This window comes from Diuraphis noxia, unplaced genomic scaffold, assembly GCF_037042655.1.
Source record: "Diuraphis noxia isolate RWA-SAM2 unplaced genomic scaffold, SU_Dnox_SAM2 contig0005, whole genome shotgun sequence".
In the NCBI taxonomy this organism is placed as follows: domain Eukaryota; kingdom Metazoa; phylum Arthropoda; class Insecta; order Hemiptera; family Aphididae; genus Diuraphis; species Diuraphis noxia.
This window is the reverse complement of record NW_028301715.1, coordinates 43,915,161-43,941,850: the sequence shown is the minus strand read 5'-3', so window position 1 is coordinate 43,941,850 and position 26,690 is coordinate 43,915,161. Positions and strand designations below refer to the sequence as shown.

The following is a 26,690-nucleotide window of genomic DNA, read 5'->3' as shown; positions in this document are numbered from 1 at the left end:
AGCAAATATCAAGATTTTGGTTTTATAATAAGGTTCACGGGGATAAAAATACAATTATTTAATTTTTAAATTATTTTAATGATTTTGTAAAAAAATTAAAAAGTATTTAATCTGCGAATCTTATTATAAAACCAGAATTTTGATATCTACATTATTTCGTGAGATATCGCATCGGTAAATACTCGCAGGACACCCTATACATATATATATTGTATATAAGATAATGAGAATAAAAGTTATTTATTGTATATGGTTGAAGGTTGAACAGACAAAAATATAACACATATTACGTATTAAACGTATATACTACAAATTACTTATTTCTGATCGAGAGCATTTTTTTTTTCTATCATGGCGGCGATTAATACTCGTCAGTGAGATAAAATAATAAACTTGATGAATTCTATGGTGGGGTTAAAAAATAATATATAAACTTGTACGATCACTTCACAGAAAAATATGTTCATTTATTATATATGTATTTATAATACAATGATTTACGATACATGTGTCCTCAAAAACCAAAATATCACACTATACACTAAACGTGTAGGTATTATATTCATCCTCAGGTAGTAAGAAATAGGAATTGTAATTTGTACCAAAATTAAAATCGATTATTTTTTCGATAGTATTTTGATAGTACAAACTTATAAGTTTTTATATCCTAATATAAATTTAGCTTAGTTTTTATTTATAAAATAGCTGAGCTTATACACATATTGATGTAAGTACTATGTTTATATAAAATTGTATAATTATGAATATAAAAAAAAGTTGGCCAATTAAAAAAATTATATGTTATTAAATCGTATTATTATTATTATTAAAATTATTATGGTCATTCGTATCAATCTAGTCTTGACGTCTACGTTCATACCGAGGAAAAATCGAATATTTCAAAATCGAATATTCGATAATCGAATAAATAAATAATCATTTTGGTGGAAATTACAAATTCTATTTTCAACTACCTGCAGTGGTGCAAATTACAAACTCCCAGATGAACTCGCAGAGAAAAATTTGGAACTTGGTAGGAACTTTTTTTTTATATATATTTAAGTAATTTACAATCTATACAACTATGTACAATGGGCAAATTTGATAATTAATATAATATGAAATAGCAGAATTTAGCATTTAGGGGCAGGCACTCAGCAGCACCACCCGACCGAGAACATTTTAGATGTCATGGGTTTTTATTTTTTTGTTTTTTTTTATTTTATTTTTATTTTAGCAAGTCTCTAGGCCACTGCCTTTTTAGTCTCCTGCGCACATTGCCAGGAAGTGAGGCGGAAGAAAGTTGTTTTATTAATGGATTACTGTGAGAGTTTAAGTTGGAGTGAAATTTAGAGTAATGTGCTTTTGCTAATTGATTAAGTGTAGGAATTTTTAGGTCTTTGTGAAGATTTTTGTTTGTGAAATACCAAGGAGAAGACGTTATTAATCGTAGGCAGATAGATTGAAAAGTGTTGGTGTTAGAGGGCTTTGCAGAGCCCCATAACTGGATACCATATGTCCAAGCTGGTCGAATTATTGATTTGTATACTGTAAGTTTATTGGAAAGGGAAAGTTTGGATTTTAAGAGTCGTCTAAGAATATGAAGTCTAGAGTTAACAGTTTTGCGTTTAGCTTTAATGTGTGGGCTCCAGGTTAAGCGTTTGTCGAGAGTTAGTCCGAGGTATTTGACTTCGTTTGCCTTAGGAATTGGTATATTGTTTAACGTGACAGGTGGAGAATCGAGATTGCGTAGTGAAAAAGTCATTTTAACAGATTTAGTTTCGTTTATTTTGATTTTCCATCTGTTTGCCCACAAGCTGATCATATTTAAATGGTTTTAGATCATTTCACTGGCTGTGACGTGGCTTTCGTGGGAGGCGGTTATTAGCGTGTCATCAGCGTATGTGCCTAAAGATGTATAAAATGTCTTGGGTATGTCATGAGTGAAAATCGAGTAAAGGAATGGAGCGATGTCGCTTCCTTGTGGGACTCCAGCTCTAATAATGTAACGGGTTGAGTAGGTGTTGTTTAGGCGAACAGTAAAGAAACGATTTGATAGATATGATTTTATTAAGAGGAAAAGAGGGGCGTGTAAGAACTTTTTAGGTTTGTACATTAGTCCGTCGTGCCAAACCCGATCAAAGGCTTGGGAGATGTCAAGGAATACTGCTGTACAGATCTGTTTTTTTTCCAGGGAGCTGGATATGATATCGACTGTTCTCTGTAATTGGTGCAATGTAGAATGTTTTGATCTGAATCCGAATAGTGTGTGTGGAATTAAGTTTTTTGAAGAAGCAAAGTGAATGAGTCTTTTTAAAAGAATTTTCTCAAAAATTTTAGAAAAGGTTGGGAGAAGACTTATGGGTCTGTAAGACGCAGGATCTTGTGGTGGTTTATTGGGCTTAGGTATTAGAATAACGACCGAGTATTTCCAAGTGTTTGGAAAGTACGATAGTCTGAAAATGGCGTTGAATATATATGTGTGATAAAAAAATAATAATTTTTTTGGGGAGGTTCTTTGTAATAACATTACTAATTAGATCATGACCAGGTGATTTTTTAATGGAGGGTTGCTTGATAATGTGTTCAATTTCACCCGGAGAGGTGTTTTTAGCGGGAAGTGACATGGGAAGGGGAGAATTGAGAGATCTATCCACTATTTCTAGTTGAGATGCACTAGGCTGTATATCATGAGGAGTAAAGCATTTCGATAGGTGCTCAGCGAATATGTTAACTTTTTCGAGGTCAGTGATAGCCCAAGAGATCTGCTTTGCGAAGAGCGGGATAAGGTTGTTTTAACCGTTGTAGGGATTTGGTTGCCTTCCATAAGGAGCAGTTGGTTGTCGTGAGAGTTTCAACATATGAATTGTAAGAGTCATTTTTGTGCTTCCTAATTACCTTTTTAAGTTTGTTACTTAATTGATTAAGTTTAATCTTGTCATTGGGGTATTTTGATTTTTGCCACTTAGCTCTAGCCTTGCGTTTCTCTGCTAGTAAGATTTGGATGTGATGCGGTGTTTTATTATGCTTGGATTTGTTAGTTTTCGTAATGGAGGCGCACAAAGCAGCGGACTGAATTGTTGACGTTAAAAAATCCAACGCATCATTTACTTCGTCTGTTGTTTTTAAGGAAATGTTAAGTTTTATGTTATCAGTTAAATTTTTTTTAAAGATTGGCCAATCCATTCGGTAGGAACTTATTGCAATAAATATCCGAACGACGTCTAGTTGATAGAGCTCGTATTTCTCCACGAAATATACTAGCAGTTTTCACCCAAGTTATACAAACCATGTAGGTTAATAATATTTAATGAAAAAATATATCATTAAAATTTAAAAGTAATCAATATTTCTTTTATGGGTACGGAAAATGGTTTTATTTAGTCCAATTACACACTCCGAGAAATAGCTACATGCGAAGAGAAAGACATGGACAATGTGATCAAATTCGCAGATGGCAGATAGTTGAAACCGAGGGAAGCAGCTAGTAATAGTTCTGTTATGGGCTCTCAAGGGTACCAGCGTTTCCATTGAAAGATTGGTTGCAACAATGAATGTTGTGCCTGTCGTGGGACTTAAAAGTTATGTAACAGTAAATGTCATGGCAGTACAACTATTAAAAATAAATAAATACAATAATAATGCATTTTTTTTCTTAATACCTAAGCCCATAATTTTTCAAATTGTAATATTTGAGACTCACGTGCATATCTGGTCTATATAACATCAATTACCTGTATATTTATTAATTAACGTGATTCTCTAGTTTTTAACGATAATTACCTATGTATTTGATCAATAACTTTAATAACCGGCGAATAACTTTCATATCCATTTAACGTCATTTACCGTAATATATATATATATATATATATATATATATATATATATATATATATATATATATATATATATATATATATATATAAATATAATATAATATAATATATAATATCGTATATATATATATAAATTTGTACAAAAACAACAAAAGAGTAACAACAGTCACTATAACAATAGTCACTGCGTTTCATTTTTCGTGACAATTTTTTTCCACCCATGCCTCAAAAAAGAAGTTCTAATTCAAAATTTCCAGAACAAACCTACGATCAGAATATATAAAAACCAAACAACTAGCTTCTAATGCATTGTGGGTTTCGATTGCACCTTATGCTCTTTGAGTCACTGTAGTATTTAATCTATGTGTTAAATACTCAAAATACTCAAATTATAATTTAATCATGATTCGTCGTTTTCCAAAAAAAATAAGCGATTAAATTCAAGGAGATCAGCCAAGAATAAGTAATATTAAAATATAAAATGTATATTATATTTAAATTTATATTATTTATTAGTTACCTACTAAATTTCTTCATTTCATATTTTTAATTATTTATTGCTAAATTCAGTATCAACGTCTTTAGTAGAATAATGTGAACTGGCATTCATATTTCTAATCAATTGAATAATTTTTACTGGCATGTACATAGTCTGGCACGCATTAACTTTATTGGTAATATGCGTAACAATAAGTTATTAATCACTTACACCTGTAGCTGTTATACACATAACATTATAGGTACACACGGCTTATCCCACAAATTTATAATAAATAAATAAGTTAATTAATATTACATTCAACGTAAAACCACTCTTCGAGAGTGGTACACCAAACGGTATACAATATATAATTATTATACCTAAATATTATATTGTATCCAAATATGCAAAATTTAATGTTCCTATTCAGAACTGCCATGCCCCATTGTTAATTTTTTATTACTACCACTCATTATGAATTGCAATTTTTGACAGCAAATTATATTTTGAGCTTGTTTTATAATTGACCGAGAGATAAACAGCGTTTCTACTGAATTTCAGTATGTAGTTACGACTACAGTAATATTAATTTAAAATTAATTCTAAGTCCAATTTATAAGTACACATGTGTTTATAAATGTTTTTCTAATGATTAAATAATGATCTCGATTCATAAGAACCTGTAAGGATTAAATAATTATAATAATAACCGTACAGGCAAATAATATTATCTAGGTATACGCATATAAAAAAGTGACACCCAAGACGTTTGAGACTTTTAAATACTTCGCGGTGTATAGTCATAAGTCATAACATTAATTATTATTCCAACCACTGAACAATTTTTATTTTTTTATACTCGTCACCCGAATCTCTTCAGCTATATGCAGCATAAATTGAGGGTGATGCGGAGAAGTGGGCGTGAAAGATTTCTGCAGTGGGTGACATGGTTTATCGGGTAGTGCGGACTGATTAATAAAACGTGGAAATAATAACGGTGAAAATTAAACCGGCGAAAGAGCTAATAATAATAATAATAATATAACGGCACGAACAGAGAGAGACGACGACGACGACGACGACGACGACGACATATTAGCAATCCAACGGGCGCTCGCGCTACGATGATTGATGGTATACTGCAGCATGGTCGTATTCACAGAATCGTAGGGCTTAAATCCGACGTCCAAATAAAAGCTGCCCATTGATTAAATATTTCATAAAACTCGGCGGCGGCCACTTCCGACTGGTATATACCAAGAGTATACCTACCGCGCGTCGAGACGGTTAACGGAGAGAAATTATTCCTCTATATATACGCCTACGCGTAATCTATACACGTCGAGGTGATTATCCGTGTTCTCTTGTTCCGGTTAAACACTTCGCATATAATAGAGCTGCACTTGTAACAAGAGCAATCAGAAAATGTCTCTCACCGAGCGTTCATTTAGTACAGGGGCGTCCAACCTTTTGTGAAGACTGAGCCACATCATATAAGTAGAAACTAGAAGTTGTTGTGGGCCACATAATTTTTTTTTTTTAATAATAATATATTCAAATTTAATGATTAAATTATATTCTATAATACGACAATACAATTATTGATATAATTAACATTATATTATATTATTACATAAATATAACAATATATAATTATAGTAAATGTATTCTCGTAATATTAATATAATATTATACGCAATTAATTCGTGGTTTTTAAATTGAAGTGATGGCTGCATCAAAATCTACAATGGGCCGCGGGTTGGACACCCCTGATTTAGTACAACGTTCATTTTGTGTGTGATGTCAGAGGCGAATATTTGATGGAACTTAAGGGAGAAGGGCTAAAATTGTTCTATTCAAGATAAAAATAATTCTTCAGTGCTTCACCTTCGCGAATCAGGATATTTTATACATTAATAATTATTCGCCATTAAGTACCTCGCCCTCCCTACCACCACAAATCTCTGCCAATTGTGTGTGATAATACGACCGCAGTTTTTTATTTCTTAAAACTCCAAAAATTTGAATTTGAATCAATTAATTATTTAAGAAAATATGAAGGGTGAATTTGCTCAATGAGTCATACTGTACAAAGTATGCCTAACTTAATATGAACCGGACATGATTGGCGAATTTAAAGGTACATGGTTATCTTTTACTATGAACTTTAAATGTTCTCAAATTTCTGAAGTTACTCATTTATGTTTTAGTTCCAAAAACGGATTACATATTTTCAATAAAATAAATATTTCTGGAAAAGTTGCTTTTAAACCGAACTACCACTAGTCATCGTACAGAATAGAGACAATGGGTATGAACATCAAACGAGTTGACGAGACATTTTTTTCAATAGCTTTTTAAAAAACTTTTTACCTCTTATATTTCAAACGAACTACTTTGATATGATGATAGATTCTTTTTTAATAAAAGTAAATAGATTTTTTTTAGTAATATTTTAGTATGCTGGGTTATCCTAAGCTAACACCCGTCGGTCGTCACTCTTATATGCAATGTTGTTTCATTTTTTTTTTGTCATCAGATGTATCTCAGGATTTAAAATTGAAAGGTTGATGTTATGTTTGTATTTATTTTTATTATGTTTTTAATATTATCGTATTCAGCATTCTTCTACTCAAATGTAGTTTCCAAAAATTGAACAAATTTACAATATTTATATACATATATACATATAGCCAAGATTTACCTTCTTTTTTTTTTGTACGTGTTTCACATTACAATATGACAGTTAATACTTCATACAAATATGTTCACCTTTACAATATGAATTTAAAATACAAATACTTCACAATTCATCACTTTTGTAGAAATATTTCAAATGTTTTTTTATTAATTTTCCTCGAGTTTCAAACGATTTGATGTTTAAACTACCTACACGAATAATTTGAATATTATCACCAGCTTTAGTTTTTCTCAAGTTCGTCGAAAATTCTCAGTCCGAAATATCCATTTTTTCACCCTTAAACCAATTTACATATGGAAATTCAAAAATTGAAACTTCCATGAATAGCTGTGTTCCTTACATTCGCACTTTAAATGAAAATGAACGTCACTGCTGCAAAACTCGTTTATGCGCTTCCTTTTCTACGTCCCAATCTAATTCTATCTTTAAAATAAAAATCAAAAAAAAATCATAATTTTGGTGTACTTCCCTCTGAAGTTTTTGTCCCAGTACCTACCTACATTATTTATGTTTTAATTAACCCGGTCAAAAAATCAAGTATCAAGCATCAACAACATTCGAGGAATTTAAATCTGAAATTGTTCATCCTATATTAATTACGTTTATATTTTCATACACATAATTTACAGGAAATCTAGTCTGAATAAAAATATTGATTGAGATACTCTATCTATAAACACGATATTAAAAGTTGAAATAAAAACCAGTATATTTGAGTTAGGTAATAAAAATAATAATAGCAATAGTAATTATTAATTCAAAAAATATTAATAATAATTAGATCGCTAATTTCTATAATGATAATAATTGTTTGTTACCTAATAACTTTAAGTTATTTTTATTGATATTTGATGTGAAATACTTTGACAACGTTTACAGTAAATATTTATCTAAATGAAAATGTAAAGTAAAAAAAAAGAATGTATTTAACTTTAAGTTAAGTATGTAATTATTTAATCATCAAATACCATCTAACTAGGTACTATAAATTAAGGTTTAAAATATTACAAATAATATGCATTAGGTATTGTGAAAAAGTTTTGGTTTTTTATTAGATATTAACTTACCTTATGCAATTACACATATTACTATATATTAATGAATAATCAGGAATATTTACAAAACTCCATAACGAAGAACAGTATTTAAAACTTGAAAAATATAAAGACGCGCACAAAAAAAAAACTTTAAACAAAAAAAGACATTCTTGCACCTAAAATAAGTTTATAAACTAACATTTTTGTTTAAATATAAAACTTTTAAACTACATTTTAAGGGATAAATAAATAAAATGAACAGCTATTATTTATAGTCTAGTTCTTAATGAACACATATTTTAATTTTACTAATATTTCAATATTATTTAAATTATTTTTTTTGATAATATTACAAATTATACATAAATTAATTTAACACATAGAATGATCAATTAAAATTGTTTAACTAAAAAATAAATTGTTGTATAAATTATAAAATATTATATGTAAAAAATAATAAATATCTATCTATAAATTGCAAATACCTACTATACTTGAACTGTAAACTGTAACCACTCATTTTTAATGTAATATTATAAAATTAAACATAAAATGATGAATTTATGTGTATTTACATGAATGTTGACTTGATTTATAATTATTAAGTTTCAAAAAGGTAGTAAAGTAATCAGTGATTCGATTGCATACAGAAAACATGTCATAGGGATCTAACAAAAAGCTCTTATATTGACAACCTCAAAAAACTCATTATATTATTTTCTTCACGTTCTAAAAGCTGGGATGGTGAAACTATGTCTGAAATCGAAAAATTTATCATGCTGACCACGAAAAAGGTAAATTCCTTTGTTAAATATTATTGGAAAACCATTTTAAATATTTCGTGAGAATTTAAAACATATCATTAATGATTAATATATAACGGCTGTCACGGTGTAGTTTTGAGCTTAACTATTTATACCAAAATGTAAAACTTTCAAGTTAGAAATTAACGTCTGATTATTTTATATTAGCAACAATCATTTTGTTTAACTATAAATTTTATTTGATGTATAGAAATTTTCAATTTTAAAATTTTAAGAAACTTCAATTACTATGGTAATTTTTAAATACATAATATATGTTGCTTGATCTCAATATTGTGATTATATTTTTAAATTATGTACCAAACTACCAACAAAATTGTTTTCTATAAAATAATATTAATATCGTAGTAAAATAATTTATACTTTAAGAATCAAAAATGTTATTTTTATAATATTTCTATCCTTACAGCACTTATACTTATTGTAAAATATTATATTTACAGATTGTATAATAAAAAAAAATTATCTACAAAAAAAAAGAATAAAAAAGTTAAAATTTATAATACATTAATAAATGTTAATAACTATAAATAGTATTATAAGATTATACTTTTTGTAAACATAAAAATTGCAGATAAGAATATGGAAAATAGTATTCGTCGTAGATCAAATATTTGTACTTATTACAAATAGTTTATTAATTTATACAACAAAATTATAATGTAATAATGATTATCCAGATTTAATTTTATTCAATATTAATAATTCATAATTCAATTGGATTTTAATTAATACATTTTAGTTTGGAAGTAATTTTGATCTATTTTCATTTATATACCAAACTCTACAAAAACTTCTACAATAATAATGCATTTTCATTTTTGAATTTTGCACTTTCTAAAGATGTTTATCATAGATTATCATTCATTATAATGATATGAAGACAACAAAAATGTACGTTAACAGTTAAAAATTAATGATACCGAGGAAAATAAAGGAAAAACGAAAATTATATTTTCGTAGGACTTGTAATGCTAAACTTGAGGCCTGGACCTATTACATATTGTGTTGGACATATTTTAAAATTTACGACAGCTTTTTAAAACGATTTTTCCGCATTCGACTTCCTTTTCCACCGATCATTGAATTACCCGGACGATTTCTTAAAAGAACCGTTTTAAACAAAAAAAAAAAGTCATTACGTTTTAACTTCATCGATGCTATCAGAAAAGGTTAGTTTTTATACTTGTGCACAAAGTTATTCCAATTACCCACAGTCCAATGGTTCGTGATAGAACGCATCACAGTCGCATCCGAACGGGGATTTCACGTGAACAAGGGGTCAAATCGTCGGGGGTAGGTGGTGGTGGTCATGGATTAAAATAACGAATGTCTTTCAGTAGTTTCAGTCTTAAGTCTTCACTCCCCTTCCCGACACACTATTATAACGATGGCGGAAAATACGCAAAAGGGTTTTCTAAAAACTAAAATAATGAAATTGAAATCAATTCTACAGGGTTTGGTAATTGAAAATGATAATTTTACAAATATTTCCTCGTAAATTTTGGCAATATTATATATTATACGTGTATACATTTTATTACGCCTCCCTGTGCGAATTATTACTATCGAGACTGCGTATATTGCAGGCCAATACAATGTCATTTTTCTCCAAAAAGTTTTACCACACTACTGGTAAGTCGCAAGAGGACAAAACGGCTCGCACTCTGGTGCTGATCGGCCATAAATCTTCTTGACATATTTATTATGGACCTGAGTCTAAAGGATTTTCTCTCGGCACTATCGGTTGGGGGGGAGGTAATATAGGTGCACCACCATCACCACCACCACTAACAACACCAACGTATCTTTTTATGTGAGTAGAAAAGGGTTACCTGAGCCCGTGCATATAATAATATTCTGGCCTTCTACGACCACCGTTGCTTAAGCCAGCAACAAAAAATTATGTTTTTAAATATCAACATAATTTGTTTTCTGTTCAATAACTGTAGTTTGCATTAAGGAAATAACCGACATTTTGAACTTTTATTCGTACCCGTTCATGAATCATACTTGTAGAATATAAAAATTATGCTCTGATTGAATATTTTTATCTAACCATGTTTCATTGTTTTAGTTTTTTATTTTAAACGTCACTCACTGCTATGATTTATTATATCAATGAATAATGCATGTGATAATTTTTTAAATGACTAGGTGTTCTTATAAAAACACGCTTAATCTCCGTCGTATTGATGACAATACAAGGATTTCTTTCTACAGTTAAATTTCAACTGACTAAAATGAATTTAATTTAAATAAGGATGTACAATTTTTATAATAACATCATACTGACACAATGGTGACATTTTAATATTGTATACTGCTGAAAAGCAGAAAAATAATTAATCGTTTTTTTTTTTTTAAACCTTGCATTTAATGATTTTATATTATTATCGTTGCTTCTACTTATACTATAATAATACACAGTGTACATATTGTATATTGTTTTAGAATAAAAAAAGTATTGTACATTATCAAAATGTACAATCAGTATTCAGCAAGATAACATGAAAGTTATTTTCTTAAAATGTAGTATTTACTTTGAAAATGTTGATAAGAATCATTAATGTACTTCTACGACGTAGTAAAGCATGAAGGTTTCTGTTCAAGTGTACCCACTCCCAATATTAATTTCCACACAAACAAAAACATTTTGTTTGAAGAGTTTAATAATAATATTTAGTTATACTTCTTTTAATAACATTAGACTATAGTTATAATATCAAGTTACTAATTTACTATTCAAGTAAAAAGTGATAATTGGTCAATGCTAGTAAGTTTTAATTAGTATAAAGTTCGTTTTTAAACAAGTTTATTCAAAATCATAAATATAGTAGTACATCCTCTTTTCTTTCTATAAAGCAAACAATAATTAATAATGTTTGGATTTAATTTGATATAATATTTTTTATCATCATCGAATATTATAGATATTAATATAGTTTCTCAATTATTACAATAATACTTTATTGTTTTTATGACAATTTAATATTTTACAATCTTATGCCTAATATAATTTACTAGGATAGTACTTGTAGGTACCTTGTGTTTACGTCCTAATATCTTAAGATATTTGATGATTGCACCTTAGTGACATCACTAAGTCATAATCATAGCCATTAGTACTTCCTACGTTATAAAAAAAAATGTATTTAATAAAATCTTCATTTTTCAATTAAATACACATTGTTTAATAAATAATAATAATTGTGGAAGTCATTTAATTAACGTCTGTTACAATATTTTACTATTATGTATATACCACATAATATAATATTATTGTAATACTATCGTATAAATTACGCTTAGCAAAAATGTTGAAAACACCCCTGTTATAAGTTAGGTAAGGTTAGTAGTATATAATCTATAATATTGTAAATTTGTATTTGAATTAAGTTGTAGTATTTTTGTATTTTAAAAGTCAAAAATATAAGATTTATATACAACTGTGTACAGTAATAATGTGTGAAGAATGGATATTCTATCTACTGTCGTATGATTCGTTTAATTTAAAAATATAATTTAAAACTACTGTTGATCGTTACAAGTTCAAGGCCAGCCGGTAAGCTATTACGTGACAATATTATGCATATTAATCAGCGCCGCTCTGGTCATCTTATCGTTATTGTTGGAGTATTACTATTATTATTATAAAAATATTACGCACGACGTCGTTACCACTACCAGTTGTATTCGTAACTCCCGTGAACAGGCAGCCGGGCAACGTTTTCGTAATCATAATCGTTTTTTTTTTTTTTTTGTATTGCAATTATTATACATTTTATATTATTATGTTTTGAATTGAAACAAAACAAATTCAAGAATAATATTTTTATTTCATTTCAACGGCATCAAATATACTATTGTGTATATCACTTTCAACGGCAGCATCGGTGATATCATCTTCGAACACGTTCACCAGCAGTTATCATTATTATTGTAAAACATTGTTATTGGTTTATACATTTTGTTTGAATTATTGTAAAAGAAAGAAAATTTAAAGTATTTAAAATTGTATTGTCTTATATTGTATGGAATATTATTTTGTTTCTTTTTTGTAATATTATTTAGCGACAGGTCGTCATTACTGGCCAGCGATCGACGCGTCAACAAACCTGTGAGTACAATATTATAATTTGTAAATTTTTCATATTATCATCGTTCGTGTCAATAAAAGACACACGCGTATTAAGGAATTATTGGGAGATATTACATGATTCTCTAGTTGTTCGTTTTTAATTCCATTGTCCATGTCATTATTTATTTGATATTATTATTACCTATTTATTGTACTGGGGATTATTATTGTACATTATCACAGAGTTGAGACTACAGCTAAAATATTTTAGATATTACTTTAGTGTAACATTAGGGGCTATATTGTAACCCGTAAGTGGCTATGTTATAAATTTGTATTGTATTGTGAATTATGTGATAACACAAGTGTGAAACAAAAAAAAAAAATAATAAATTAAATATGTTTTTTGAAACAAACCTCGGGATTAAAATTAATTAGATATATCAAAGCTCGGCTTCGGCCACAACTAAATAATTAATAATTATTGATATAATAATATTTTGTATTAAATTAAGCAAATGTTAATACCTATGTGTTCGTAGGTACCAATGTTGTATCCATGGTTATCCAATTTACAGATTATAATACTATTTTGAATAGGTGGTCGCTCGATAGTCATCGTACTTATAATTGTATACAATATCTTATACCTTACCTATTTTATGAGTTTTTAACCTCAATTTCTTATACTACTATTAAATGTTATTATTTTTAGAATGATGATAAAAATTTGTTTTGATTAAATATCATACTACGTATTAGTTTATTATCTAAATCATTAGTATATACAGGGTGTCACAAGGATACAAAGATTTACCCATTGCGATATCTCACGAAATAATGGAGATATCAAAATTCTGTTTTTTTAATAAGATTCGCAGGGTTAAGAACTACAATTATTTAATTTTTAAATTTATTTAAATGTTTTTGTAAAAAATTTAAAAAATATATTTTTTAATTTAATTATTTCCAAAAAAATTAAAGATAGCCATTTTGTAGAGTTTATTTTTCTGAAAATATTGACGTTTCAAAATTTTATTTCCATTAATTTCCTGGTTTTCGGTATTTTTTCTAGTTTTGAAGAAATAAAATATGATTATAAATTTATAACTATTAGGAACACGACGGAAAGTATTCAGCCGACCATATGGGAATGCGCGTAGTCATATGTTTGATAACATTATGGTGTTAATAATTCGCAATTTTTCTCGAAACTAAAAAAAATATTAAAAATTAGGAAATTAATGAAAATAAAATTTTGAAAAGTCAATATTTTCAAAAAAAAATAAATTCTACAAAATAGCTATCTTTATTTTTTTTAGAAATAATTAAATATAAAAATATATTTTTTAAATTGTTTACAAATATATAGTATATATATATATATCATTAGGCATCAAGAATAATTCCATTAGTACAATGATACAACTAAAATAGTATTTTATAGTACGTGCATGCTATTTACTTATATATTTTATGAAGCGATAATACATTTTATTTAGTTAATTTAACAGACTTTTTAATTGAAATTGTTGGAAAGCCGTATAATAATTGTAGAGAAAAATTAAAGTGGTTTACTTGCTATCAAATAAAAAAAATAAAAATAAAAAAAAACGATTGAAAAAAAAGATAAGAAAATGTACTTTATGAATACAGATATGATGACAAGACTTGGTGAATTTGACACACCCGTTACCATCGTTATTTTTTGTGCGACCAAACCTTTAAATTTGAATATTATATTATCTTTATGTAAATAACGTATTCAATCTAAATACATTTAATATGTAAAAATTAATCAATACACCGCATAATTAAAAAAAAAAAAAATGGTTATCTTTAGTCTCTTTAGTAGGTACATTAATATTTTAAAAAAAAAATCAATTAACAAATAATATTTAAAGTAGCAAAAATAATAAAACTATCTTTGAGGTATACGAGTAAACACGTATATATAGCTATATAAATAGCTATTGGAATATAAAGATAGTAAAACTATATACGACATTGAATGTGAATAAAATTCAATAACATTTATCAGTTTCAAATTTAAATAGGTACCATAGCAAGGTAGTTGTATGATCTACAATAATAATAATAAATAGTAATAGTAGTAGTAGTAGTAGTAAAAGTAACAGAGATAAATGAATCACCATAGACAGTCCCGACTACTAATTGTGTAAGACAATTCTAATATTGTAATAAGTTTTAATCTATGTTAATAATCGTAATCATGTAAACTATAATTTATTGTAATTATTTGTAAAATTGTGTACATACTGTTGTTTTTATATATAATATTGGAACTTGTGAAAATAAACGAAGGCGGACCGGCGGGAATGCATAGCATATAGGCAGTTCTTCCCCGTTTCAACGATTAAGATTTAAAAAAAAAATTATAGATGTAGCAAGTATTAGTAGTAGTTGTTGTAATAAGCAATTGATTTCGCAAAAATTAACCTTACAATTTGATAGAAATATGACATAAAATGAAGTTTTTGAGTAGGTACCTATTCAACAATGTTACACAATATAAATGGGAAAATAAGATAGGTGTTCTTCAAACGATGCAAAACGGTTACATCAACTTCAACAATGTTCAAGTATCAAAAGTTGCGATCGAAATGTATTTATATATTTCTACGCAAGAAATCATATCTCTGTTAAGTGCATCATCAAACGGTATAGCTACACTTCTATTCGTATGAACCGTACTTTATCATATTCCAAATACCTAGTATAGTATAATAATATTAGTAATACACCTTATTTTAGAAAATTCTAAACGTCTATGTTTGAACAATAAATTATTAACATTTTGATGTTCAATAGTAGCTGATGATACAACAGTGTAATAGCTCTCCCATGAACGGGGTTTGTGAACTTTCATTAAACGTTTAGAACACAACAATAAAATAAAAACGTAGATTGTATTTGAGCATTGAAACTCACATTGTCTCGTTTATTAAGTTCATTGATAATGTTTTCAATCACGTTGTCTAAGTTCACAAACTCTTCGTCTAAAATGACCAACCCACTCCCCCCATAGACCTCATGGCGGATGAATTATATTTCATCATAACGAATAAACTGTAAACAATGGTTTGAAAGTTATGAGCAAATATTGAGTTAGGGAGAAAGGTATTCATAATTTATGTAGGAAAAGAACCTAGGTACATTTATTATTTTATCTCACGTGTCAGAATATTTACAACTATGAAAACAGATGACTAAGCGAATTACGTATTGAGAATTGAGATAATTGAAAATTATAATACATCTCTGTCTACATTGATCTATACCAAAAATAATAATTAAAGATGTGAAAAAAATATGTCAAATGGAAAAAAAATACTTTTTTATTCAATATTCTACTGAGAATACGAGTATTAAGAAAATCAAAAAAAAAACACAATATTTAGACAGATTCACCACATATACTTGTGTTTTCAAATTGTGAGACCAACTTCTTTCTTTAATTAATTTAGCAAATTCAAACTTAAGTAACTATAATAACCCTCTCTCTTATTGCACAGCCATAGACTTTTCAAGAGATCTATTGCTTTTTTTAAATGTTATTCAATGTTATTATTTATTGTATTGTAATGTCTTTTTTTTTTTTTATTAGCTTCTAGAATAATTATTATAGCTCAAAAATTATACAACAAAAGCAATTATGTAACGACTATAAAATAAAATTATAGCCAAAAATAAAACAAAGATAGAATATTAAATAGCATAACATACAATAAATTGATAGTTTTAACATACAATGACATTAAGGTCTGTATATAAATATAATTTTAGACTGATGAAACCTTACACCCGATAAAAAAAAATTTGTAGTAACTCAAAATAGATGTGTTAACAAACCACTTAAAACTTTAAAATTTAAAAATTTATCTAAATGTTAACAATATCTAATGTATTTAATAGGTAAGTTATTAGAAAATATGAATGTTTTGTGAGGTTATAGAATAGACCATAGGTGCATCATTTACATTGCACGTGTAATATGTTGCTTGTAGTAATTTGAAGATATTTCGTTTACCCTCGTAGTCGACTTGCAGCGTTTATTTTATCACGTTTATACAGTACCTATGTGACCTAAATATATGGATATACATATTGTGCATATCTATATGGTTTATACGCAACGTCGTCCCTGAACAATAATACTTAATCCCTTAAAAATAAATTAACTTTCTTCGCGTTGGAAACATAATAATAAAAAGTAATTATCTTGCTTATAAATTAAAACATGTACCGCATTTTAATAATAATATAAGTTTGAATCGATTTTGAACCATATACTGTCGTATTAACAACAACTGTATATAGGTACCTACAGTAGTTTTTGTTATGCATAATACGAATTGTAAATTATAATTAAAAATTAAAACAATACACGCATAGTATTGAGTACTGCGAGTATGATTATTTGACTTTCAATTATTGTAGTTCGCTATTGATGAATGATAACGAATATTAATCTCCTGCTACCATTACAATATTATTATAACGGGCCATACGCAAATCATGGATATCATATCGTTCAAACCGTTCATTATCAAAACTGAAAACAATATGCACCAGTTTCTTCTGAACTATATAGAAATGGCATACGAATATTATATGTTTCACAGTAAGAACCTGTAAACGTTGTTTATGAAATACTCGTAGTTATTTTGTCCACAAAAACGTTACCTTATTTCAAATTATTAGAACTCAAGATAACAATGTATAAATATAATATGTAGTAGACGACTATTAATTAATTTAAATGTAATGCAATTTAATATAAATTCTTTAAAAATGTAACGCCGGCTTATAACGTTGTGGTTGATGCCGTAAATATGTATTTAAAAAAGAATGATATACAATTGTAAAAAAAAGAAAAAATAATAATAACCTAATAAATACCGTCACACGGATTACATTGTTGCAATCCAAGCAGTTTTGTTTCTATTATTCATTTTTTTTTTTCGTAGATAGGTACCTAGTATATATCTCCACAAAAATGAAAATAATGATAACAATTTTAGAAACGTATAGTTTATAATGTAAAAGGTAAAATAAATATATTTTATTTTTATTTTTTGAATTATGTTCATAATCAAACCATACCGTGGCCATTTCCACACATTTTATTTTGTGTGAATGATATTATGCTTTAATAAAAATCTATTAGTATTACTACAACCATAGACAATAAGGTATAAACGTATTTAATACATAATTTTTAAAAAAATTATCATTTATTTTTTTATTATTATTTACTAAAATCAGACATCAGTGATTGGTATGAGATTTTATCATAGACAGATTTGGGACATTTGATCAATTAATTTTCAAGGTAAATGAGATTCATGTTGCAAATCGATGACATGATGACAGAGGCTTAGAGAAAATTGCCTCTATTGCCAAGTAAAAATGTACCACAATATTACCCATAACCAGCTTGCTGGTTAAAAGTTCTAGGGGAGGCCAATTCAAGCAAAAAGAGGGGAGATATTTCTCAACTGTTGGGTCCTCCATACAACAAATACATGGCTTCAGCCTAATCACAAATACTTTCTTTTTTTTAAGTGGGATCTAGAACAATACGGAGCTTGACTCTAGTTGGGACTTTCATCAGATAAAAACCTTCCTATTTGGAGAGTCAAGAAGGATCTAATAAAATACAATATAGGTAAGGAAAAGCAATAGCTATTAGCATACAGGGATTTATGTGAAAACCAGTGTGTGTTTAGGTAATGGCCTACAAACCCGAAGAAAAAAGATCAGAAATTTTAAACATCAAATATAATAATATAACTAAATAAATAAATTATGTTAAGGAAAAACCATTTTATGCATCTCACCACTGTTCAACACACAAAACCATTGCTCGCAGTTCTCTGCATTTTATTGATTGTCAATGTTAATATTATATAATAGAATATAATCGAATATAATAGAAGCAGAGAACTACGTGATATACGAAGCAAGAGGTGATATGTATATCACAATGTTGTAATCATACCTATTTTTTTTAGTCATGCAATATATTATTATATAATATTATGTTTAATATTTATATTTATTTCAGTAATACATATATTGGAACCTACGTGTGTGGAACTGATATTGCAGGTACTCGTACATTAGTTTTCATAATCAACTCATAGCAAATTTAACCGAAAAAAATATCAGGACTACTAAGCCGCTCATCAAAAGCACTGTGCGCCGAACGTCAATGGTGGAATTGTTTTTATATTTCTAAAAAAGTGAGTTCAATGCAAACATTAAATTATATGAAAAATACACGGTGATTAAAATGTTCTCCACAAAATGTACATAACGGGGATTAAAATTGCAATTTGGTATTTTTCCGTTATATATGTCGATAATGATAAACTTCACTTAATAATATGTTATAGAACATTTTAATTCACCTATAAATGACTTATTGTACTTGTATTTGATATCATTATTACAATACATACAATTTTAATGAGCTCAAAGGCCTTAAATACTGGTTATTATAATATATTAAATTACCTACACATAGATTGGTAATATTAATATTTAATAACAGGATACTTTTAACCTGAATTTGTTAACAAAAATAGTAGAGTAATCATTATATTTTAATACCGGTCTATGTATTCTATATGAATATGATAAATGGTAACTAAATATTCTACTAGATAAATCAATAATTGTTGAATTTTTCTATTTCCTTAAAAAGAGTTTTAAAAAAAAAATTGCGTAAAAAATTATTACATAATAAAGTATAACCAATATGATTTTAAATACAGTAAATAGAACATTTGAGTATGCTGAACTTTATCAAAGCATGCAAACACTATTATATTATAATTATGTTCTATGAAATATTTACAAATTCTTAAACTACAATAATCAAAAAGTCTCCAAATAATAAAATAAAATATGTCAATATATCTCATAATATTATATTATTATATTTTATATACCTAGCTCATTTTTTAATACTCTTCATTTGTTTTAATTTAAGAATACATTTTAGATAATTAGTTTTATTTAAATAATTTATTTTTATACTTGAGAACATTAATTTATAACTAACGTCAGATAATCACATTTTAATTAAGATTTTAATAAGAACATTATACGGTTTTCATTGTCAAGAATTACAGTATAATTGAATTTGATCTATTATACTGGTATTATTAATTTTTCGTTTTTCACCAATTCATCCAAATGTCAATATTGTTTGACATATTTATTCAACAAGAATTTTTTTTTTTTATCAGTTGACTAGTGAAAATAATAGTTATTTAAAACGAAAAAAAATGCGATTTTATAGTAAAGCATAGAAATATAATTGTTGTGCTCAGTCGTGTAATTATAGTTTTCAAATACATATACCTTATTTTCTTATATCCAATAGAGATTCATACATTTTTAAACCATTAAAAATCAGCATTTCGTTTTATTCCTTTCCTTGAAATTTTGTTTCTAGTATCATAATTGATGTTATTTATCAAGTTCTCTCAGTATTACAAGTTCGTTAACTGAACATTACTGCAATGTCTTAAAATCCTCTAGATTTGAGAATTTTAATTTCCTTCCGTTAAATACTAGATATTTTTTTAAATGGCTTAGAGCTTACAACAAACTCAGTTATACTAGGCAACATTTGTTTGAAAATTATTTTTCCCTAGTATATCGCTGACTTAAGTAACTAAGACTTGAATTTTGTTTTATATGAATTCATTTCATGCTAACCATTATTCTGATCCGACCGCTCAACTCAAGTCCTCGGCCATCTTATTCGTCCTGTGGCTTTCCCTAAAGTTGTTATTACATTCAAATACTCCCCAATATGCAGATCAACGTTTGAATATTTAATCGAGATTGTAGTATTTCTCTCCAAATCGATATTGATTTTAATGTTATTGTCCACCACAAATCTGATTATCCATTAAAAATATGGCATTAGTATTTATTACGTCTAAAATGAGCATAGGTATTGCTTCGTTTCTGATTTTTATCTATTAATTATTACCAAATGTAGTCATGTAGAGATAATACCATGAAATACATACAACGCGTTCTTAAATATTGTTGGTCAATATTATTTCATCCATAATATTATGTCACCCATTGCTTGCTTACCTGCAAATTAAAAACATAATTATTATTAACCATTTTAATGATCATAAACATTATTACCTCATGCAATATAATAATATATGTATTAGAGTATTGGTGCTTAAACGTAATTTAAAGCCACGTAATATTGTAATATGCATTCAATATATTCTATTGTATAGGTACCTATTGATTATTTACCATATATTAATATGAATGACACTAGATGGTTATTCACATAAGTATCCAATATCATTTATAAATAAAACACTCAATTTCACGAAACCGATTCACTGCACACTGCGCAATTTTAACGCAATTCTTCCGTTTTTTCGTATCAAAATAAGAATAATACTCGTATATTTCTTACGCGGAAGTGGATAACGTACTAAATATTTATCCAATTTATCTAAAAATAATAATTTTATATGATCTTTGATGCCATTCTAATTAATTTAAAATATATAATGAATTTTTTTTATTAATTAAAATCAATAAATGTGTATAGTCAGGTATACGCTGGTATTTCATATTGTTGATATACATAATTGCTTAATATACATATATATATATATATTTATATTAGATTCTAAAAGAACCAAAATGAATATGTATTGATTTTTAAAAAATGTGTGTTTTTTTTTTTTTTTTTTGTAAAAAAAAAATGAAGTCCTATCAACATCAATGGTTGTTTCTCATAGAACCCTGGATCCAGTTGGTACTTTAGGGAGTAAAAAGTAATTTCTGAGAACTTTTCTAAATAATCGAAAAGAACTTATTGCGGAAACCAGATGGTATAAAAATAATTTTCGACAAGATCGATTTTAGTATTTTCTAAGCATTGTTTAATCTTCAAAATATTATTTTGATAACTGTTTTAACTATTTGATTTTAACAAATCTATTCACACCATTCTGCTGTACGTCTGTTATTGGAATTACAACAATAAACAATTAGTATAATATTATAATAACAATGACTGTCATTTACTGAACAATGATATGTACGATTTGTTTTTAGCAAAAATTTGTTCAAAACTATTGTACAATACTAATACAAAAAAGAATAATTAATATAAAATATATATCATTGGATAATATATTTTTTGAAATATAAAATTGTTTCTTATTGAATCTCAGAATCGTTATTCATCGAATGCAATGATTGAATCGAGATATGTATCACATTCATTACAACTTAACGACTTACTCAACGACAAATATTATGCGAAAAGCAGAAAGACTTCGCTGGTTTTGTAATGGTTAACACTCTTGTATATGATTGGTTTGAAATTGGATCATTAAAAATCAATTTAAAGTGCCATTATATTATAAATATTTATTTTTATCAACCTATGAAAAAAATAAATAAATAAACCATCGCTGATCCTGGTGGAACTTTATTCTGTAACGTTTAGTTTTCGATTACATTATATCTTATTCCATCGTGATAAGCGATCGTGTAATTTCATAAAATTATGTTCCTTCAATTTAATGAGGTCTTGCAGCAGCCATACTGAGCGAAAGCTAATAGATTGGATTTAATAATAGGTGTAATAATATATAGAATTTCTAACATCGTTTAAAATTAAAAATTATGCAGCTATGATAAAATATATATTTTTAGTTACAATAAAATGCCTATCTTATTATTTTCCATTATTGGTTGAAAATTGATTTATCGATACAAATGATAAAATTAAAATCACAACTATTATCAAATTTAGGATACAATTTTTCTGCATTTTTAAATAATTTAAAAATATGTGTACCATTTAACTGGGTTTACTTCATTGCCACGTTTATTCTTTTTATACAGGTAATAGTTGTCATCAACGAGATAAATACATTTTATTGACTTAAAAATTTAATCGCATAACGTAACCGAACATCAAATACCACTTAATCGTTTCAAAGAAACCTTACATCCTGTAATTTATGTTGTTACTTGGCTACTTAAATTACTAGGGAGTTAAGACTGTAACGAATAATAGGACGTCGTAATATAATTATTATAAATTATTTTGGTCAGTCTATTTTAATAATTAAAATTGCGTTTAAATGCACAATTCAAAATGTTGTTCACTACACAAAATACAATATAATAATCGATACAGTTTCGTAATCACCAATTTTATCTTTTTGGAAATGTGAGATTTATGTTACAAATCATCGCCAACCTGACGTATATCATATTATACATCAAGCAAAAAATGCATATTTTTATATAATAAAATATTATGGTATGGATATGAATGCAGATTATTTATCCTACGTACTATCATATTATACAAGTATTTCTTAGTAAATTTCTTAGTATCTAAGTAACTTTTATAATGATACGTAAAAATTTTCTGAAGTTAATGCATTCATCATATTCAACTAAATAAAATTTAATTTTGAATTAAAAAGTGGAAAGTAATGAGTTTAATTAAATAGATTAGAAATACCTAATACATTTTAATTATATACTGAATAGGTACACACGCGGTGGATAAAAACCTGCAGAGTTTAAAACAAATTTAAACGTGATCAAGTGAATTGATAAATGGCTGGATAAAAACTAAAATTGATGGTAATACATAATTTTGACATTCGTACACATATCATATATTATAATATTTCTACTTTTCTGAAAGTAATTTTAAACTATTTGATATAATGAATTTAGTTTTTCGATATTTCGGATACCTAACTACTTATTACATCGGCTGAATATCAAAAAATCAAAATAATGTTAAGCATACAAAATACTCGTAAATCTCAATGTCGAGGAAATAAAAATAAATGAATATCATTACATTTGATGTGTAATTCAAAATGCCATGTAGTTCAACGTCTGTTGAAGTGGATAATTTATTTTTTATATGTTACTTATAAATTATTTTAGAGAAAAGTTTTTCGCAGTGACACACATTGAGAAATGGCCGACTTTAGCTTTTTCCTGTATCATAAATATTAGTATAAAGTAGTTACCGGGACAAATATTTCATCCCAAATTGCCATATTAGTTTCTTAAATTCGTTATTTTATACTATTATGGAACGAATCGCATATTTCAATCGTATTTCAGTGATCAATAATTACCTTTTTTTGTTTTTTTTTTTTCGTTAGTATCGAGAACCGGAGGAGGAACCATGGTGCAAATACTTCTCCTCCGGCCCCAATCGTTTATTGATAAAAATAACCAATTACACATTTAAGTAGCTGCGACGGGCCATTCTCCCGTTCGCTAGCTATTACAATAGGATGTTATACAATAATATCGAGAACTTGCCTTCGGCTACATTTTTTAGAAACTTAACTATAGGTATGCGTAATTATTAATTAGTTTGGTGAATTCGGAGGTCTTTCTGCGGCCTGACGACGCCGTTCCTCATCCTCCTTCGTAGTAAGGATGTTTTCCACCATGCGATAAAAAAGTTTAAAAACTTCCTCAGCTCCTATAAGAACCGCTTGCTTATCGATTGGATCCAGCGGCAGAGTCTCGAACACTGGACCGCAGATTATGTCGGGCACGTCGATGGTGTTCGGACGACGACCTATCCGGGAGGTTAGAGCTTCCCGAAATCCTTCCCAGTAGACGCACTGGAATAACGTGTGTTCGGCGGTGTCCGAGTCGTCTGCACACTGCCAGCGACGTGGACTGGTGGCCCTGCCCATACGATGGAGGTACCACTGGAAACAACCATGGCCCGTGAGTGCCTGTGTCATGTGGAACGTCATAGGCACCCACGGGACGGTCCTTCCCAGCCATCTCCCCAAGTCAGGGATGACGCAGCGCGTCCATGCAGCTTTTGAGGTTGCTTGCCATCTAGCCTGCCAGACACCGATCGTAGCGTTTCTCGCCTCGCTTTTTGCGGTTGCTTTGAAAGGTCGTTGTTCGCCGGGTTCCAAAACGACGAGTAGTCGGGACACGATACTGCGTCTTTCCAATCCGAGCAGATCGGCGGGTGGCATGCAGGCCAGAACCAGAGCGACCTGGTCCGACACGGTGCGTTACGACCGGATCACCCTCATGGCGGCGGTCCTCTGTGGACGGATCAAGATCGCTCTGGTTCTGGCGACATCTGTGATGGCGGAGATCCAGACAGGAGCGGCGTACAGCAGTTAACTTTCTACAACGGACGCTAGCAGCCTCCTCTTCCACTGAACCGGTCCACCTATATTCGGCATAAGCCTGGACAGAGCAGTGGCTGAGCGGGCTGCCTTCGTTGTGACAGCGTGGGACCGTAGCACCTTCGTGTGGACTGCAAAAGTCAGACACTTGTCCAGAATGACCCCAAGGTACCTGATTTCATTTCGCAATGGGATCAGGTGGCCGTTGATCGTCAGTCGAGGTGGGACAAACGCTCGTCTCCGAGACAGGATCACCGCTTCACTCTTCTGATGAGCCAACTCCAGGCCTCTGCTCCGCATCCAGTCGTCAATGGCCATCAGTGTGGGATTGATTGCGTCTTCGAGTTGCTGCCCGGTCACGGCCATTCCCACGACCGCGAGATCGTCCGCGAAGCCGACGAGCTGCACCCCGGGTGGCGTGTCCATCGTCAGGAGGGAATCATAGACGACGTTCCACAAGGCTGGGCTAAGAACAGAGCCCTCCGGCACTCCGCAGGTAACCAGCCTCTCCATCATCTCTTCACCAGTCAACAGCGTTCTATTAGTCAGCCAAGACCGGAGCATCTCCACCAGGTACTCCGGGGTATTGATGAGCCTCAAAGCTGCATCGATTACAGGCCACCTCAAGGAATTGAAGACATTCCTGACGTCCAGAGTCACCAAAACACAGAGACTTTTCTTTCTCGGGGTGGTGGCTGCCTGTGCGGCGATGCTGAGTATCTTGCCAATTGCACACTCCGTGCTGACCCCTTTCCTGAAGCCAAACTGGTTTGGGGCTCGTCCCCCGTGCTCGTCCAGATGATCCTCGAGTCTTTGGAGAAGAAGCCTCTCGAGCAACTTGCCTGGGATGTCTAACATGCAGATCGGCCTATAGCTCGACGGGGCGTCCGGAGGTTTGTCTGGGCCCTTACGGAGCAGCACCAGCCGTGCCCTCTTCCAACATGGTGGAACCGTCAGCGCGTCGAGGCAGTCATTGAAAACGCTAAGGACTGCGCTCGGCTGGGCGGACACGGTAGCCCTGAGGATCTCATTGGGAATCCCCGAAGGTCCGGCTGACTTGCCCGATGCGAGCCTGTTGACTGCTCTGCTGAGTTCTTCTGGCTTGAATTCTGGAATAATTTTGGTAAACTCTATCGTATTCAGCACCGGGTTCAGCCCTGTCAGATCTACATACAGTAAAACACAAAAACAGTAAAATTCCGTTTAGATGACACACAAATTTACCATCAACACCTTCAGTTTTTAGATAACGATATTTCACAACATTTTGAAGATAATGGTATACTTGGAAGTTCCTCAATAGGTCATAAATACCTTTGCAAATATTGATTCAGCAAAAATACTGTATAAAGAAGAATTTATCGAAATTGTGACAAACCACTAAGGAAATGTTACAAGCAAGTTGCATATGAAACAAATGAATACTATAGGCCAGATACTGAGTCACATATTTTGTCATGTCAAGATGCAAATTGGTATGACACTACA

At 29.6% G+C, this 26,690-nt stretch overlaps 1 protein-coding gene and 1 long non-coding RNA gene across 4 annotated transcripts in view; one reads left to right on the top strand and one right to left on the bottom strand.

The window, feature by feature from the left end:
• The window catches only part of Dop1R1 (Dopamine 1-like receptor 1), a 234,156-nt gene that overhangs the window by 120,334 nt on the left and 87,132 nt on the right, over positions 1–26,690 (bottom strand). The window lies entirely within an intron of this gene.
• Positions 12,556–26,690, top strand: part of LOC149055392 (uncharacterized) — a 54,600-nt gene continuing 40,465 nt past the window's right edge. For 2 of the 3 annotated variants that reach the window (XR_016192067.1, XR_016192069.1), the window contains exons 1-3: positions 12,556–13,002; positions 18,553–18,655; positions 19,055–19,232. This is a non-coding gene — a long non-coding RNA (uncharacterized LOC149055392). The remainder of the gene's footprint in view (positions 13,003–18,552; positions 18,656–19,054; positions 19,233–26,690) is intronic. The other variant, XR_016192068.1, reaches the window with a different exon arrangement.